A 10,382-nucleotide genomic window follows, 5' to 3' on the forward strand; every position below is an offset into this window, starting at 1 on the left:
CTAGAACTTTATATGGTTGTCTTTTGCACCTTAAGGTTGTGATCATTATATGGGTGTGTTTAAAGCTGTAGAATAAGACTATCAAGAGTGCCTAAGTTAGGAGAGTATGTTTTTCTGGCAAAGAAGTAACTATCATGTGATTTTTCGAATTTCAAATCTAAATTTGTATGTATGGTCCTTGCTTCATCATCCATGCCAGTTCCTTTGCTTAGCAACTAGACATGTTCTGAAGAGCTTTAGTTGGGTTCTCTTTATTGTTTTACGGTAACAATCAAAGTAATAGTAGTCTATGGATGCTATAATTTACCCACTCTTTCAAGACAATCCTCTGTTTCAGTTTCAAGATAAATCCTAACCAAGATATATCTATCTATTATATTGGCTTGATTTTATAATAGAAAACATTTCTACATCATTATGCAGACTGCTGAGGAGGCCATGACAGCAATTGAATCTACATTTTCCTTGGATTTGGCTTCCAAATTGGACTGGTGCGTTTTTTTCTATTGGCTTTTCTGGTCAGATCGATGTAGCAATCTCAGAGGGCATAGTTATTTGTAACCAAATTATTGTGGAATGTGGACTACTTGATATAAAGCAATTAATTACGAAATAAAATAAAATCTTTTTTCTAAGATATAAAGTAAAGGTTGTTGAGATATATACGTTAATAAAAAATATTGCTTTTATATTTTAGAGGATATTATATTTTACAACAATGTGTGTATGGTTCCTTTGTTCTAATCACTAATGCTAATGTTGTGTTGGATTGTATTTTTAAAACTGCTATTGAATCATTTCAATCGTCATGTTTCTATTTTTCTTTTCATTTTAGCTTCATGTTCATTTATTTTATAGCTTTTCTTTCTTGATCTGTTTTCTTTTTCTTGTATTGGCCTCATCATCTTGCTCTCTTTGTTTGTACTGGTATTAAATTTTTTCAGCTTTAGCTACTTGTTTTATTTTGTTTGAAATTTTAAAGTTGCTCATACTTATTATTAGAATTATTATACTATGTTCAACTAATCAAACTGAATTAATTTATAATTACAATTTAGGAGTTAAGTTATTATTACACTTTAATTTATTACCATCATTAATTTTATTTCTGAAGCAAAAATGCAAGAAGACGGAGAAGAAGAGATTTTAGCCCCTCAACTCCTTTATGCCTATGAAACCAACATGTTTGGTTTTGCTGCCCATCTTTCCTCAAATTGCAACAAGAAGCTTATTGATGCAAGAGCCTATTTCAAGGGATATGAAAAATATTTTGGAAAAAAAATCACTGAAACAGTTGATTACCTTTCTCCAAGAGATTCTCAGGTTCATGGAACACACACTACCTCAACTGCAGCAGGTGATATGGTGAAAAATGCCAACTTTTTTGGTCAGGCTAGAGGTACAACAACTGGAATGAGGTATACTTCTAGAATTGCAGCTTATAAAGTATGTTGGTCTTCTGGTTGTACTAATTCTGATGTATTAGTTGCTATGGACCAAACAGTTATATGAATGCCGAATATGTGTTTTGAGGCCGAATATGTGTTTTGAAGTTAGAGAAATCAGGTCCCTAACTTGGACTTCTAATGATATACCATCTTAGAAGTATCTTGTATTTCTTAAATAGATATATAATATTACATTTTTTATTGCTAGTTTGTTGTTATCTTTCTTTATACTTCTCCTCTGTAATATTTAATTGTCCTTGTTTCAAAATAAACAATCATTTTTCAGTTACAAACATTTAAATATGCTATAATTTTTTTTTATAAAGTTATAAAGTTACATACGGATTTTTCCGTATGTAAATTATATGCCGATATTACATACAGATTTTCCGTATATAATTATATACGGGTATTATATACGGATTTTTCCGTATATAATTATATACGGATATTATATACGGATTTTCCGTATGTAACTTATATACGGATTATCCGTATGTAACCTTAGCTACGACAATATTACATACGGATTTTTGCCCGTATGTAATCCGTATATAATCAAAAATTATATACGGATTTTGGGCTTTATATACGGATTTAGGCTATAGATAATGGTGTTTTTCCTTGTAGTGGAGGACTTTATTGTTCATTTAAAAAAGAGTTGGACGGTGCTGAATTCAATTGTTTCATTTTGTTGGAGTTGTTGTGAAGTAACGCTTTTAATTTCAGTAGGTGTTGCACGGTTTTATGTCACTTTTCTTCATTTGGCTGGACTTCACGCACATGGTACACTTTGATTCAACTTCAATTTTAATTTTTAGCAGCTCACGGACATTTGATACTTGGTGCACACGTGATTTTTCATTTGGATTAAGCTGCCTCTTACTTTTATTTAGCCTTCATGGTTGAACCGACACTTGTCTTGCAAATTGCCATCTTCAATTTACAATGAGTATTTCATATTTTTTTACTTTGCATTTTAACAGTTTAATTGCATTTAGATATTTATCTCTTCCATTGTTCGGTTTAATGTTTCAGTTTACTTTAATGTTGTCTACTCCGTGTGATTGTGTTAATTTAATTGTCATGTTAGCTTAAGATAGTCGGGTTGGTCATTAATAAAATTAATTTGCTTCCCTAAGACTTTTGAACTTTAATTGCCATACTGCTACTTTGATTCTGCTCAATATTTAATTTGTTGTCTGCTTGCGATTAGGTATATGCTTAGTTGCCTAATCGGTGTCAATTCTTCGCTTAGTTGATTAGACTGTACGATGGATGACTGATTAAATTTGTGCATTGCATTCGCTTAGTCTGTAATTCTGAAGACCGAATTAGCCTTCGCTTAGTTGGGTGATTCATGTCGGATTTGGATTAAAGTAGTGTGTACTTGTCATTGATCTGGGATAGGAAGCATAGAAATTGAGTTAATGACCAACCGTTTTCATTCTGCATTTGATTCCATTTCTGTTTACATCTGTGTTTGTATTTCTATTTGCATCTGTGTTTCAATTTAATTCATCCGCATTCACAAACCTTTCACAACCCCCCCTCACTTCGTGTTTGACCTAATTCTCGAACCACATTTGGTCCTTGAGAGGCGACCTAGGAGTCACTTCCTAGTATATACTGCATTCTTTTATGCACATTAAATTTTGATGGGGTGCGACACCCATCAAAATTTTGGCGCCGTTGCCGGGGACCAACGGTTCGGTTTTAGGTCTTTTGTTGTGTTAGTGTATATTGTGTTTTTGTCTTGCGTTGTGAGTGTGATGATCTGTTTTGTGTGTTCGTCATTGTGTGTTACATTTAGGTAGCTTTAGTTGCATATTTTCATTGCATTCTTCTTTTCCCTCTTCCTTCTACATGTCTACCTATTTTGATTTTGTGAATACTGTTTCTTCTGCCTATGTCCATGATAGACGACCTAGGAGTCACTTCCTAGTCTATACTGCATTCTTTTATGCACATTAACTTTTGCATGGGGTTAAGGAATTTTGGAGCTTTGGATTGTTTTGGGAATAAGTGTGGTCTCCTGGGAGATTCAGAGAATTGGCTAGTTGGTTCCTCTTCTTGTTTTATTTTTGTAAATATGTGGCATCTTATCTCTTACAGTTTTGTTGCGAAAAGAGAAAAGAAAAAGAGGCAAGATGAGGAAAAAATGAAAAAAAAAAAAAAATATACAGAAAAATAAAAAAAAATTGTGTGAATAATGGAGTCAAGAAGAGGATTGAATTAGAGGGTTTGGGTGTGATTTAACTGTATTTTCACTTGTTCCCCATTGCTCCTCTATTCTTTTTGGTTTGTAGCTTCTCATCCATACTTATCCTCCCTTTTCCTTGGCCCCATTACATCCATAAAAGACCTTTTGATTTGAACATGCATATGTTTTGAGTGTTGATATTAGAGGTTAGCCAAGTCTGTTTATTGCTTGCTTTCTTGAGTGCATTGAGTTGACACTGTTTACCCTAGACACTTGAGAGAAACACTGAAAGTGTGCATCTGTTACTTTTGATTCACCTCTTGAGCTGATTGATCATTTTGCCATGCTTTGAATTGATTATTCTGAGCTAATTAATTGCATTTTTAATTACAGGGAAAATTTTGGAGATACAATTTGGAGCATTGGGAAGGAGACAAAATAAATTCAAGACTCTCAAATTAGACATTTTAAATTTAGTTGTATTGTAATTTAATTGTTTAAACTTTTTGGACAAACTTTTGAACATTGGGTCGTTGTTAAAAAAATTATGAGGGCCCAAAATTGTAGGACACTTGGCACCCTAGGGTTTTATTTTTTTAAGGTGGTCCCCACTCCAATTTTAGGACACATGGCCTCTTAGAAAGGCTACCAGCTGTCACACTTGGGAGCATCATTATTCTCGGCAGATTCATTAGGAGGACTTGGCTAGAACATATATTTGGTGGCACATTCTCGGCTGAAACGAGATTGGAGGGAGCTCTAGATTTGCAACCATGTCTGAGATTTCTGATTATGGATGAATGAAAGCAAACCTTACTATTTTTATTTTGTGCAAGCGCAGGAATTTTTCTGAGGGTTGATTTCATTTTCATTTTCCTTTTTATTTGAAGCACAAAGTTGTCATGGCCTAGCTGAAATTCTGCTTGCAATTTCATTTTTCCTTTGATAGAATAGACACTGTCTTTTTCTTCTTTAATTTGGGTGCACACATTTTCATTCAATCGGTGATGGGGCTGCTCACGCGGACATGGAATTCAGCTAGAAAGTGCACACGGTTCTTCTTCTATTAATCGTCTATTTTGTTTTAGAAAAAGGCTTTTGTTATTTTTTTATATTGCCGGCATTGAGTTTGAGTGGTGCATGCTGCTTTTCAATGTTCATTTGGTGTTCTCAATCGGTTCATTGTAGCTCCTTTCAACTTTCATTTTTTTATTTGGTGCATCCAGAGGTCCAACTGCCACATCCTCTTTTGGGGGCTTTATGCATATTTTAATTCAAGCATTTTATTGCTTTGCTTGCTTCCATTGAATGAGAGATGAATTAGGTAGAGTCCAGTGATGGGACGGCTGCAAGAGGATGTGTAGGTTTCAATTTATAAGAAACTTTTTCAATTCCTTTCGGAAGAATGTGCTGGCACAAAGTTTTCTTTAGTTTATTTTTTTTGCATTCAAATGTGTGGTGTCCGTGGAGATTTCTTTTCAATTGAAGAATGAAATGGCAGAAAAAGTTTATGTTTTTTTTTTATTTTCTTTTGTCTTATAATATTTTACATTACATATTTAATTGTTTTTCATCTTTTTGATTTAGTGTTACATTTTAATAGTTTTAATTGTGTTTAGATATTTGTTTGTTGTAGTGTTAGGTTTAGTATTTTCTTTTACTTTAATGTTGTCTAGTATTTGTGATAGAGATAATTTGACTGTCATGTTAACTTAGGTTAGTCGAGTTGGTCATTAGCTATATTGCATTGCTTCCTTGAGATTCCCGGACTGTAATTGTATTTTGCTGCTGCTCTGATTTGGCTCAATATTTAATATGTTGAGTGCTTGCGATTGGGTACACGCTTAGTTGCCTAATCGGTGCTTAATCTTCGCTTAGTTGATTAGACTGTATGGTGCATGACTGATTACATTTGAGCATTGCATTCGCTTAGTCTGAAATTTTGCAGACCGAATCAACCTTCACTTAGTTGGGTGATTCGTGTCGGATTTGGATTAGAGTAGTGTGCACTTGTCATTCATCTGTGATTGGAAGCATAGTGATTGAGTTAATGACCAACCGCTTTTCGTCTGTCTTTCAAATTGTTTTTAGATTTCTATGTTTGCATCTTTGTTTGCATTTGTGTTTGATTTAGTTCATTTGCATTCACCAAAACATTTTCACAACCCCCCCCCCCCCACTTCGTGTCAGACCTAATTCTCGAACCACATTTGGTCCTTGAGAGACGACCTAGGAGTAACTTCCTAGTCTATACTTCATTCTTTTATGCAAATTAAATTTTGCATGGGGTGCGACACCCATCAATCATCTTAATATCTTGTTCTTCACATCTTATTACCAAGAATGCTAGGAATTGTATGAACTGGTAATTTGGGACAACTTTATTCGCCGAGGGATCAGGTTTAGGTGATTTTGTGAGTGAATTTGGAATTAATGCATAAAGAAGAATTCTTATATACATGAGAGGGAACTTGGTGAAATATAACCCCAACAACATATCCATCTAATAGCAATCAACATCCGTTGATCTTTGTGCTCCTTTGTCATTGATAAATTGTATTCATATTTAATTTTATGTCTTTTGCATTCAAACCCAATGATCTCTTTTTATTTTACTTAAGTCTTAATTAGTCTTGTTATCACACGACTGTGCAGCGCCGAGAGTCCTCTAGGATACGATACTTGGTTTTACCATTTTATATTACTTGTTGTTAAGAGTTCGACAAGTGTACCGAATCGTATCAAGTAATAATAAACGGTAAGTCTGAGTATCGTTTTCCTAGAGACTCATAGGCCAAGACTTTCATGTGATTTCTTAATTATTTAAGACTAGAATATCAAAAATTAGGGTTTTATAATGCAAAAACGAAAATTAAATATGAATGCAAAGGTTTTGATCAATTGACCAAAAGATAACGCAGGTGAATGGTGTATGAATGAATTATGTTGTTGGGGTTTATGATTTCATCCTATCCACTCTCATATATCTAAGAATTCAACTTTTTCATTAATGTCAATGCCATTTAAAAATTCACCTTAATCCCAATATCTTGGTGAAAAGAGACTACTCCTAATTACTAGTTTACAATGTCTTGTCTCCCTAGCAATTGATCATGCATTACATAATTCGCACAAAAGCTTAAGGCAATCGGTCCTCCTATTCCTATGTCTGGGTAATATTGCTACCAAGATAATTCCCTCATGTCTAGACCTACCCACACATGTCCATATAGATAGAATCAAAGATTATGCTATTGAACAATGTCTTAAACAAAACATGCAAATATAATGGAGAAACCGCTCAGTGGCAAAACTGACCGCTGAGCGGTCCAAACGGCTAGAGAGAAACCGTTGAGCGGTTTACTTAGGCGCCTAGCGGTTGTCTGTTTTTATTAGCTAGATTCTGTTATCCAGAGCTATTCCACACACCTTGGAGGAGGTTCTTTTGATGCTTAGGCTCCAATCTACCATGTTTAGGGTTATTTCTTCCATTCTTTCATCATATTTCATCTAATTTCACCATGATTATGGTGAACTAAACCCTAGGTTGTTGGTGAACAATGTAACCTTTTGAAACTCTCATATATCCAAATTCTTATTTAGTTTATATGCTTGCATATGCTTGATTTATCAATTGTTGGGTTCCTCACCTGAATTTCATGCTTTTATCGTTTAACTCATTCGGTAATTGTTGTTTGCCTTTATTGATACGGGAACGTACAATAATGTCATGAACTGGGGGGAATTCCTTCATTAAGCAATACCACCTAGGGATAGGGGTAGGACGATCAATTGTCTTTTGCTTTCGTTTATCATGCATTATTAATTACTAGGGGAGGCTAGGGATCGCAAGCCGGTAATTAGTAATAGGCTCTTTTCGCCAAGGGATTGGGTTAAGGGTAGACCAAGAAAGTTTGCATGACAATATGATAAATAAGCAAATTAAATAAGAAGAGTAGATATATGAGCGTGGATAAGATGAAATTGTAAACCCCAACAACTCCATTATTCCATAGTTTCTTTAAGCCAATTGAATCACTGCATTTGCATGTTTACTTTTGTTCTTTGCATTAAAACCTCAATTTAATTCTTTTCTCAAGTCTTATGCGATAGTTTACATGAAAAGTAAGGCCTAAAAGTCCTTTGGGAAACGATACTTGGACTTACCCATTTTATATTACTTGATAACGATCCGGTACACTTGTCAGGGACTTAAAAGAATCGGAGAGGTTTTATTCTAATAATTTCCTCTCTAGAAGACATGAGCAACACTATTGCAATCTGTAGAACATGAGGCTTTTGATGGAAAGGAAGGCAGTGTGGTTACCAGACTTGGTGTCACAATTTGGTGAGGAGATGGAAAGAAGGAATTGGGAGAAGTTAGCTACCTACCCTTCGTCAGCTAACATCGCTGTGGTGAAGGAGTTTTATACAAATGCAAAGCCTTTGGGCAACCCTCCATCAGAGGAGTATACTAGCTATGCTAGGGGACGAGGTGTTAGGTATGACCCTGAATCAATAACCAGGTTCTTAGAGACCGAGTGGGCTGGAGAGCAGTGCCAGTTTGCACTTAACATGGAGGAGGGTGTTGATGAGGAGGACATGGAAATAGTACTTTGTGTGCCCGGAGGGCGGTTTTACAGGAACAACAGGGGAGTAGTTGTGCACGTTAAGAAGGTTAATCTGACACCTCTTGAACAGTATTGGATGGCATTCTCACATGTCAATGTTCAACCATGCTCACATGTTTCGGATGTCACTTATTCCAGGGCCATGTTCTTGTATTGTGTGATTAATGGATTAAATGTGAACATTGGCCAGATAATTGCAGATGAAATTAAAAGTTGTTCTGCCACCACAAATAATAGGGCACCTCTGGGACATCCTTCTCTTATCACACACTTGTGTTAGCAAGCTGGAGTGGATGTTTCTATTCCACCACTGGAGAGGCCAAGAAAGGCCAATGATAAAGCCTATTTTAGGTAATGTTGTGGAGGATAGGAAGCCGGGCAACAAGGACCTCAGAGACGTCCTAGGAGGGGAGTTCCACCACCACAGGTTCAAGGATTAGCTCACGATGCAGAGCCCTTTTAGATGACAGACATGTACATGTCTCTTCTGGAGTCTACACTGGAGTCTATTCATAGAGGATAGGTTGTTACTACCGAGATGATCATAGGCATGTACGACACGCCTGCTACACATATGTGGACTATGGAAGAGTTTAACAATGTGGTGGCTTAGCCAGAGCAGATGTAGGGCAATGGATCTGGAGCAGCTGAAGCTCTTGAGATAGAGGACGATGATGATGATTGTTATGAAACAGGTTGGCTTCTTTTTACACCAAGAGGGGGGTGAATTGGTGTTGGTTCAAAATTAAAATCTTTTCGCAATCTTGGTATGAAAAATTCAAAGCTTTTGATCTTTCCTTGAAATGCAAGTTATTGAAAATGTAATGCAGCGGGCAAACGCAGTTGACTGTCTAGCAGATATAGTCGACTGGAAAATCAAGAGTGTAGGGATCAGAAAATTCAAACACTATGTTTATACTGGTTCGACCAACAATGCCTACATCTAGTGTCCTTCCAACCCAGGAAGCAAATGAACTATAATGGTTGCGGTTTTTACAACAAGGAATTTATAGAAGCACCACCCAAAAATATAAATCTCCTTTCTAACCCAAAACCAAATATAGCTGCACACACAAAACCAGAATTGCAGCAAGAATCCCCTCTCCTGCAATCTGCACCCATGTCGAACAATCCTCAACGTGTCACCAGCACTCTTCACAGGACGCCAAGCCTATCACAGCAGACTTCATAGGTTGCCAAGCCTATCACAGCAGACTTCACAGGTTGTCAAGCCTTCAGTCAAACACCAGCAGTCTTTCGCAAGATGCCAAGCCTATCAAGATCAACCCAGAAGCACCTCTTTATGCAAATATTGATCAAACAGTGAGAATGATGACTCCTCCTTCTGAATTTCTCTCAAGCAAGATCACCACCGTCTTCTTGGAGAATTCTTGGAGCTTCTAACGAATTCAATCTGAAACAAGAAAGTGAAAATGTTAAATCACAAAAGTCACAAAACAATTCGCGTTCTGTCTATTTATAGTTTTTTGTTTCATCAGATTCATTCATAGTCGAATAACCCACTAATAGAGTCAACTGTATTAAAACAATTATAACAGACAGTTAACATAAAGGCTCCTCAGTCAACAGAATCAAGACTCATTTAATACAGTTGACCAAGTCATACAGTTTTAACTAACTTTTGAAAATATAGCTGTTGGAGCTTGTAGGCTTGATAGAATTTCAAACAGAACAGCAACACAGTCGGATATGCTTATCACAATGTCGACTGACACATGAAAAATCACTTTGAAATTCTTTTCATCTCAAAATCTCACACAGCACATGTTCACAAAATCTGTACAAAGATTTTAGCATAGTCAAATCCATCAACAGCGTATTCTACTGGACTAGAACTTTGTCACAACACACTTAAGTTCCAAAGGTGTCTGTGATCTTTTCTTTCAGAAATGTGTAATGATTAAAAACATCTTATCTCACATTTCAATACAAGCATGTTCCACAAATATAACACTCAATCAAGCATAGGAACATACAATGTAATTCAATCAAAACATGTTCAACAAATATGACAAACTTTACAAAATAAGAACATGTAATACTGGAACATATGCATTGTTATTAAGCACTATGTTGTCA

The 10,382-nt window shown here is 35.8% G+C and overlaps 1 long non-coding RNA gene across 1 annotated transcript; it reads left to right on the plus strand.

The window, feature by feature from the left end:
• The first annotated feature begins 422 nt into the window (after positions 1–422).
• Positions 423–1,330, plus strand: LOC111242137. The gene is made up of 2 exons (XR_002668995.1): positions 423–491; positions 1,115–1,330. It is a non-coding gene; the product is annotated as an uncharacterized LOC111242137 (long non-coding RNA).
• The last annotated feature ends 9,052 nt before the right edge of the window (positions 1,331–10,382 follow it).

The sequence above is a fragment of the Vigna radiata genome, chromosome 7 (assembly GCF_000741045.1).
Source record: "Vigna radiata var. radiata cultivar VC1973A chromosome 7, Vradiata_ver6, whole genome shotgun sequence".
Classification (NCBI taxonomy): domain Eukaryota; kingdom Viridiplantae; phylum Streptophyta; class Magnoliopsida; order Fabales; family Fabaceae; genus Vigna; species Vigna radiata.